General features: G+C 41.3%; 1 protein-coding gene across 1 annotated transcript in view; it reads left to right on the top strand.

The window, feature by feature from the left end:
• The first annotated feature begins 390 nt into the window (after nt 1–390).
• LOC109909436 (serine/threonine-protein kinase TAO1) overlaps nt 391–9,848 on the top strand; it is a 28,579-nt gene continuing 19,121 nt past the window's right edge. The window contains exon 1 of the mRNA XM_031795703.1: nt 391–927. The gene's annotated coding sequence lies outside the window, so the exon portion shown is untranslated. The remainder of the gene's footprint in view (nt 928–9,848) is intronic.

Genomic DNA, 9,848 nt, shown 5'->3' with positions numbered 1-9,848 from the left:
ATATTACAATAATGTATCTGTATCTGTCTGTGTCTGAAACTAAATTGTACTAATTGAACCCAACTACAGTGATGTTCATGGACATGTTTACTAAATGTATCCCTGAATCGAATCACATCATCATGGTTTTTGCCCTTATCATGACTCCAATTGCATCACATTGGGGACCAGCAGTAAGCCCTCTTGCATCTCCTTGGGTTCTCTAAAGATACATCATGCTGAGCAATGTTGGGGAAACGTTGTAAAAAAAAAAAAACTGTGTCCATAGATACAATTCGTTGTTGTGCTATGGTCATGCCATTTTATTTTGTCCATAATAAAATATTTAGTCTGCAGATCAGTAACTGTATTGTCACCGCCCCTTGAGGTTTTGGTAGGTTTGCTGCTCCATGCGTTTCGATCAAAGCAATGACTGTATATGAATAGGTCAGAGGGAGTTTACAGCGATAGGGCGGAACTGGCTGAATTGAAAGAGGACTGGAGAGAATCCCAACATAAACACAGAGAAATATTGAACATACTTCTACTCTCACTCAAAGAAAAGGCCTCTCTACTCTTCCGACGGTATCAAGGGTGCGGTCGCTTTCAGTTTGGTTGTTTTCGTGGTGTTCCCTGAGCTTCCCTCACATTTCCCCGCCGTATTTGTCACGGAGGGAGGTGGTGGAACGCACAGCCGCCATCTTTGGGATCTGCCTGTAGTACGGGAATCGACAATCTGGGCCCCAGTTACTCCAAGGGTGGAGATTTTAGACAACTACACAGCCAATCTAAAGCTACAAATCGGTTGACAACTTCGAAAAACATCAGAAATCAGTGCAAGGAAAATATAATACAGGAAAAAACAAATCCAGTACTCTTCCTGTCCAAAATTGGTTGAACCACACGACATTATCTGCTCCGCTCAAACCATCCAGGCCTGTCGGAAGGGTGAGTTTAAACTGGCTAGGAATAACTAATAATAGATAGCCTCATATGTTTTAACGCCTTAAAATGTAAATGGTACGATGTTAAAAAATGCTTGTAACAAAGCCCAAAAATGTACTAATACCTACAACACTTGTCATATCACCATGTATTGCTTGCACACCACATAAGATACTAAGTTGGCTTCCATGGCTAGCTAGTAACATCAAGTTAGCTACCTCAAGTTCTCGGCTGCTGAGCCAGCCGTAGCATGATTTCACATCGACCACACTACTCGAACGGGGTAGGTAACTAGCTACCGGTAACTTCGAATTTGTTGACATTAGTAAACTAACCAACTAACTAGCTGGCTACCTAGCTCAAGTTGACTGCCTTGTCTAGTACAGTAGTAAATGTTTTGTCGATTTGATTTTGGGGAGTCAAGATCTTTGAGCGATGTCCTGGCCATAGCTAGCTAGGTACTGTTATGTGTTAGCTATGCCACTACTAGCCTTGGTTAGGCAGCTTGCCAGCGGGCAACCGATATGGTTATGTAGTCAAGGGACATTTCACAATGATGAGTTTGGCTTGAACGTGATTCGTCACGTGACACTATTGCTACTGTACTATCACATTAACTAGGGTACATATGAGGTGTATGTTGCATCTGTTTCAAAGATCAGATGGTAAACAATAGTCTATTTTGTTTTTATGTTATCTCTTTCTTTGATCCACACGGGGTTTGTTTACAAATGCGGGGTGTTCCAGTCGTTATTCATCATTAATATGAACATAACACTTATAAATGCATTTGAATAAGCCTACAATTTATTCTTTTTAAGAATAAGACAGCATTTGGCAACAGCTTGCATTACCATCCAGCTGCTATTACCGTAGTTTAGACTATGATTGGATTTGTTAGCTATGTGACATTCATATGCCCCAAGCCATTAACGTTGGCCTAAAAGTGCTCCATAAATGATGGAAGGCACGATAAATGGGATGTCCTCCTGGCATATTGATTCATAATTGTAATTTTCCTGTTTCAGCTGTGTGTGTGTTTTGGTCAATGAAAATTAAATGAATGAAAATGAAATAAAATGGGTGCTACTTCACCTTGTGAACTGAAACGAGTAGGCTATGTGTTCATACTCATTTAATTTGTTTATGGGTGTCTATTACATAATCATTAAAACAAAGGGGTCAGGTCAATTTAGTTTTCAATTCAGGAAGTAAATTGAATATTGCTAATGGTTTTCTACTGTGACAATTTATAAATTCATGAATTGCGTTTCAATTCACTTCAAAAACGGTATAATGCGTAATGCAGAGAGAGACGCACATAGGCCCCATGGATGGACAATAAGGAGGGCCTATGTTTTTATCCACACCTTTGCATTGTCAATACCTGAGATGATTGATTAGCCTATCACAGACTACATTACACTTACACAGATAATACAATACAGTTGTTTTCCCCTATAAGAGCTCCAAAGCAAAACCGTTGCTAGGCCTGTATAAGCTATGATAGAAGAGTCTTAATGCCCGAAAAAGTCCCAGCAGTGCCTATAGCTGAGCAAACAGGAAATGCAGTGCAGTGACAGCATGCAGAGAGAGGGAATTCCATCCCTCCAGCTTTGTTGTCCTGTCCGGCTGCATTCTTGCTGCCTGTGTGTGTGTGTGTGGTGTCAGTAGCACGCCGAAGTGTTTCATTAAAGGTATCAGTTACCATCGCTGTCACTACTCTCACGTGCCTCCTGCTGTTCAAAACGTCACCATCATGAGAGAGAGGCTACAACAACAAGGCTCATTCATAAACAATGATGGCAATAAAGAGCCACAGTCGCATGCCGTTAATGAGACTTTATTTCAGGGCTGTGGCTGTGTCTGTGCAGCAGGGTAGTGAGTGAGTCGTCCAGTGTTGCGGGACAAAAGATGTCTGCCTGAGAGACTGGGGTCTGGCTGTGCTGTTCCTCCCAGGCCGAGAGGGAGAGGAACAGTCTTGTGACTCTGGCGTCAGAGAGGGAGAGTGTTGCTCAGTGTGTCTGTGCAGCTGATCATCTGAGCTGGCTGGGCACTGTCAACTTTCTTCAGATAACTAGCTAGCTATCAATAATTACATAATGTTTAAGAGCCAGCAATAAATGACATAAATGTTTATTGAGGCATACAGACAGTGACATGTTGGGTTACTGGTGAAAATATTTTGGTATTACCCCCCCAAAAAATAATTAGGCACTAGTCAATTTTCTGATGTTGTCGAGGAGTGGCTATGTTACTACCACATGTTGGTCTTCCTCAGGCAATGTTAGATTAGGCCTAGTAAAAAACAGTTCATCTTTTTTATTTGAGAATTGAAAATACCCCTTAAATATGTATTTGAGTCAATTGACTGAGGAAGTGTGTCTGTATTGACCTGTACAGGTCTAACAACTAGCTAGTTTTATTGTATGGATGGTATGGTGCATCATCTTTTCCTTAGTTATCTACTGTGTTGTAATGTTGGGTTTTCTTTGTGTGAGGTTATCAGCTGCAGTGCTATTTTCTTTGTCTGTGTGCATACCAAAATAGTGGAGCAAGACGGTGTTGGGGGAGAGGCGGAGAGTCACTGTCTATCAGCCTGGACACAGCACACTGGCTTTCTTACAGTAGTTGCTGTTTCTATGGAAACAGGAGACTGTGATCTCTTCCTACTTCGTTCGCCAGAATGGACCGAGAGCTATAACTGGCCACTCTCCAGAGCTCAACCTTACATCACTGGCCAGTGTGCCCATCCCTTGCTCCTATTATTAGGCTCTCCTGTGACATCCAGGGACGCTCAGAGGGCCGTGATCCTAGAGTAATGGGCATACTAGTTTCTTTCTAATTGTCTGCCTAAAGCAGTCCGTGGTAGAGGTCGACCGATTAATCGGAATGGCCGATTAATTAGGGCCGATTTCAAGTTTTCATAACAATCAGTAATTGGTATTTTTGGACACCGATTTGCAGAATTTTTTTTGTGCAAATAAATTCATAAAAAATCCTACAAAGTGATTTTTCTAGATTTTTTCTTCTAATTTTGTCTGTCATAGTTGAAGTGTACCTATGATGAAAATTACAGGCCTCTCTCGTCTTTTTAAGTGGGAGAACTTGCACAATTGGTGGCTGACTAAATACTTTTTTGCCCCACTGTATATGTTTGACACCTTTATTGGAACTAGGCAAGTCAGTTAAGAACACATTCTTATTTTCAATGACGGCCTAGGAACGGTGGGTTAACTGCTTTGTTCAGGGGCAGAACGACAGATTTTTACCTTGTCAGCTCGGGGATTTGTTTTTGCAACCTTCTGGTTACTAGTCCAATGCTCTAACCACCGGCCTTACATGGCACTCCACGAGGAGCCTGCGTGGCAGGCTGACTACCTGTTATGCGAGGGCAGCAAGTTTCCAAGGTAAGTTGCTAGCTAGCATTAAACTTATCTTACAAAAAACAATCAATCTTAACATAATCACTAGTTAACTACACATGGTTGATGATATTACTCGTTTATCTAGCGTGTCCTGCGTCGCATATAATCGATGCGGTGCCTGTTAATTTCTCATTGAATCACAGCCTACTTCGACAAACAGGTGATGAATTAACAAGCACATTTGCAAAAAAAGCACCGTCGTTGCACCAATGTACCTAATTATAAACATCAATGCCTTTCTTTAAAATCATATCTAGTTAATATTGCCTGCTAACATTAATTTCTTATAACTAGGGAAATTGTGTCACTTCTCTTGCGTTCCGGCAAGCGGTATATGCAGCAGTCAGGGTATATGCAGCAGTCAGGGTATATGCAGCAGTCAGGGTATATGCAGCAGTTTGGGTATATGCAGCAGTCAGGGTATATGCAGCAGTCAGGGTATATGCAGCAGTCAGGGTATATGCAGCAGTCAGGGTATATGCAGCAGTCAGGGTATATGCAGCAGTCAGGGTATATGCAGCAGTCAGGGTATATGCAGCAGTTTGGGTATATGCAGCAGTTTGGCTATATGCAGCAGTTTGGGTATATGCAGCAGTTTGGCTATATGCAGCAGTTTGGCTATATGCAGCAGTCAGGGTATATGCAGCAGTCAGGGTATATGCAGCAGTCAGGGTATATGCAGCAGTCAGGGTATATGCAGCAGTTTGGCTATATGCAGCAGTTTGGGTATATGCAGCAGTCTGGCTATATGCAGCAGTCAGGGTATATGCAGCAGTCAGGGTATATGCAGCAGTCAGGGTATATGCAGCAGTCAGGGTATATGCAGCAGTCAGGGTATATGCAGCAGTTTGGCTATATGCAGCAGTTTGGCTATATGCAGCAGTTTGGGTATATGCAGCAGTTTGGGTATATGCAGCAGTTTGGCTATATGCAGCAGTTTGGGTATATGCAGCAGTTTGGCTATATGCAGCAGTCAGGGTATATGCAGCAGTCAGGGTATATGCAGCAGTCAGGGTATATGCAGCAGTTTGGCTATATGCAGCAGTTTGGCTATATGCAGCAGTTTGGGTATATGCAGCAGTCTGGCTATATGCAGCAGTCAGGGTATATGCAGCAGTCAGGGTATATGCAGCAGTCAGGGTATATGCAGCAGTCAGGGTATATGCAGCAGTTTGGGCCACCTGGCTCATTGCGAACCTTGTGAAGTCTATTTATTCCTAACAAAGGCCTAACAAACGTAATTAATTTGCCAGAATATTCCGTAATTATGACATAACATTGAAGGTTGTACAATGTAACAGCAATATTTAGACTTAGGGCTGCCATCCGTTAGATAAAATACGTAACAGTTCCGTATTTCACTGAAAGAATAAACGTTTTGTTTTCTAAATGATAGTTTCCGGATTCGACCATTTTAATGACTGAAGGCTCGTATTTCTGTGTGTTATTATGTTATAATTAAGTCTATGATTTGATAGAGCAGTCTGAGCGGTGGTAGGCACCAGCAGGCTCGTAAGCATTCATTCAAACAGCACTTTTGTGTGTTTACCAGCAGCTCTTCGCAATGCTTCAAGCATTGCGCTGTTTATGACTTCAAGCCTATCGACTCCCGAGATTAGGCTGGTGTAACCGATGTGAAATGGCTAGCTAGTTAGCGGGGTGCGCGTTAATAGCGGTTACATCGGTGACGTCACTCACTCTGAGACTTGGAGCAGTTGTTCCCCATGCTCTGCAAGGGCCGCAGCTTTTGTGGAGCGATGGGTAACGCTGCTTCGAGGGTGGCTGTTGTCGATGTGTTCCTGGTTCGAGCCCAGGTAAGAGCGAGGAGAGGGACGAAAGCTATACTGTTACACTGGCAATACTAAAGTGCCTATAAGAACATCCAATGGTCAAGGTATATGAAATACAAATCGTATTAAGAGAAATAGTCCTATAATTCCTATAATAACTACAACCTAAAACTTCTTACCTGGGAATATTGAAGACTCATGAAAGCTGGTGGTTCCTTTTAACATAATGTTCTCATGTTCTGAGCAAGGAACTTAAACGTTAGCTTTTTTACATGGCACATATTGCACTTTTACTTCCTTCTCCAACACTTTGTTTTTGCATTATTTAAACCAAATTGAACATGTTTCATTATTTATTTGAGGCGAAATTGATTTTATTGATGTATTATATTAAGTTAAAATAAGTGTTCATTCAGTATGGTTGTAATTGTCATTATTACAAATAAATAAAACAATCGTCTTTTTTTGTGTTTTTTTGTGGCTTTTGTGGTCCTCCAATAATCGGTATCGGCTTGAAAAATCATAATCGGTTGACCTCTAGTCCGTGGCGTGCATCATATCCGAGGGAGAGAGCACTGGACTGAGTGAAAAAGTTGACAGCACAGCACTGGTGTTTTTTCTTCTTCAAACCATTAATGACACAACTGAATTCTTACACATGATGAAACCCTTGAGACACACTGCACACAACTCTTGTTTCCGCGTGTCTTGGTTCTACTCTACTTCGGGTGTGGTCTGCCACTCTGCACTTCCTCTACCTCATACTCAGCATGATACCTTGCTGTTCTGGTGGGAACAAAGTAAGGAGAAAAAGAATGACATTAACCATGTTTCCATCATAGTTTTTATGCGAGTAAAGTCATACTGTATAAATTTTTTTTTTTACGATAGCTGTCAAGGAAACTGGAAGTTTCAGTACAATTTTACATATGCAGACGGATAATTTGTTCTTTCGACATGGTGGGATCGGTTTGTGTTGGTAAAATTGATTATGCGAGAAATGGCGGTGGAAACGCCTTTTATGCACAAATATTGATATATTAACCATCATATCCAAGTAAACTTGGAGTCACACGATGATATGGTGTGTGGGCCTCCCACTACGACTCGGGAAAGCATGCAGTTTATTAGGCTACAGATCGTAACAGTGCGTGGGTAAAATCACCCCCCAAAAAGTCATATCACCCCCCAAAAGTCATATTACAACCTATGTGTTGTGATAATTGCGTTGTTTGCTCTATAACCAGTGGCAGAGTAAATTCAACCACACCTTTGTTTTATCACAAAACCGGATAGTAACCTCTGTCCAGTGAAGTCCACAATGCATATTGCATGTACAGTAACAGACAGTTACATGACCTACAGCATTGTCAAGGAAGTTAATGTTTCCAACATTTTTGGACCACTAAGAGTTGCCGCAAGTCGCAAAGAAAACACTATTCCAGAACCATTTCAACTTCAACATTTCAACATCATCAAATCACCTATGCTTCGTCTAATACAGTGACAATTAAATATACCAAAAACGATTTAGTCCAATCAACGTAAGCTAAATATGATGTGGCTGTCCATGGTTAGGATATGTGTGTGTGTGTGTGTGTGTGTGTGCAAGTAGAAAAACATGTGGACTCGCCCTACTTTTTGTTGTTGTTTTTAACCATTCTTTAACTAGGCAAGTCAGTTAAGAACAAATTCTTATTTTCAATGATGGCCTATTTTCAATGTCAGTGTTCACTGTGCAATTGCTTGTGTTAGAAGTGCAAAAATGACCAAAGCCAAACCCTGTTATATTTTTAAAATACATTTTAGACAGTTTGATGAGCAAGCACTCTTACGTGATCTGTACCATAATATTGACAGAGTAAGTCTGATTCCTGATGTTGACACTGCCTGGGAATATGTTTATATGAAATGTGTGTTGATTTGTGATAAGCATGCCCCTGTGAAGAAATGTAGAATCAGTAGAAGGGACACTCCCTGGTTTTCAGATAACTTGGCAGAATTAATTAGAAAGAGAAATATCTCTTGGGCTCAAGCTAGACATACAAATGCTGTTGACTGGGTCTCCTTCAGAGCACTAAGAAACAAATGCACAGGATTGATCAGGAAGTCCAAATCAGATTACTATTTAAATGCAGTCACAGAGAATCTAAACAACCCTACCATGTTCTGGAAGCTAATCAAATCAGTGTCAGGTTCTAATGTATCCTCTGACCTTCCTGACCATTCTAATGAAATGAAAGAACAAGCCGATATTGTAGGGTTTTTTAATAACGATGGTACCCAGGCCTCTAATGTAAGCTCAGTTACAGTCAACTATGATATAGGCCCTCATGTGAACCATTTTAACTTTGACCCTTTTTCTTATACTGAGGTTTCTAAAGCAGTAAAGGCAATAGACACTAAAAAGTCTGCACATCCAGACAACCTGGACTCCTACCTCTTAAAGATAGCAGCTGGTATTATTACTGAACCTGTGGCCCACATTTTCAATTTGAGTCTCTTGACCAATTCCATACCCATCATTTGGAAATCAGCTCATGTCCTCCCACTGCTAAAGGGTGGAGATTCCTCAGATGCTAATAACTATCGTCCTCCAAACTGCCTATCCTAGCCAAAGTCTATGAATCCCTAGTGAACTCAGTAAAAAAAAAAAATGTTAATTGAAAGTAACATACTGAGTGAGGTTCAGTCTGGCTTTAGATCGGGGCACAGCACCACAGCTGCAGCTATGGCCGTGGCAAACTATATCATTAATGCACTTGATAAAAAGCAACATTGTGCTGCTCTGTTTGTGGATTCATCAAAGGCCTTTGATTCAGTTGACCATGAATTGTTGCTAGCTAGACTCAGAAACATTGGTCTCAGTGAAGGGGCAGTAAATTGGTTTAGGAATTATCATTCTGACAGAACACAATGTGTATATACTGACAATCACAAGTCTAGCTTTCTTGAGATTAATAAAGGTGTGCCCCAGGGTTCCATTTTAGCTCCAGTGTTGTTCTCATTCATTTTTATTAATGATTTGGGAAATGGGATGCAACCAGCATATATGCAGATGATAGTCATATATTCAGATACAGTCATGGTTCAGGCTGTTGAAGAGCTCCAGACTGCTTTTCAATCAACGCAGGCCTCCCTTTATGGTCTCAAACTGGTCTTGAATGTACAAAAAACTAAATTCATGACCTTTACCAGAGCTAGAACTCGGACAGAGAAGGTTACCATGGTCACATCTGGTGGCTTATCCGTTGAAAAAGTGTCATCCTGCAAATACCTAGGTATTTGGTTGGATGACAAGTTGTTCTTTAAAGTTCATGTGGATAATCTTGTGACAAAGCTTAAATTGAAATTGGGTTTTATTTTTGTATTAAGGCTCGCTTCCCGCTTATGGCTAGAAAGAAGCTTGTTCAGGCCACTTTTCTCTCTGTAATTGATTATGGTGACTTGTTGTTTTTGCATGCAGCCTCCCCTGTCTTACAGAGACCGGACTCTGTTTATCATGCAGCCTCCTCTGTCTTACAGAGACCGGACTCTGTTTATCATGCAGCCTTGTCTGTCTTACAGAGACCGGACTCTGTTTATCATGCAGCCTCCTCTGTCTTACAGAGACCGGACTCTGTTTATCATGCAGCCTTGTCTGTCTTACAGAGACCGGACTCTGTTTATCATGCAGCCTTGTCTGTCTTACAGAGACCGGACTCTG

Source organism: Oncorhynchus kisutch, linkage group LG18 (assembly GCF_002021735.2).
Source record: "Oncorhynchus kisutch isolate 150728-3 linkage group LG18, Okis_V2, whole genome shotgun sequence".
In the NCBI taxonomy this organism is placed as follows: domain Eukaryota; kingdom Metazoa; phylum Chordata; class Actinopteri; order Salmoniformes; family Salmonidae; genus Oncorhynchus; species Oncorhynchus kisutch.
This window is presented reverse-complemented; position numbering and strand designations above follow the sequence as displayed.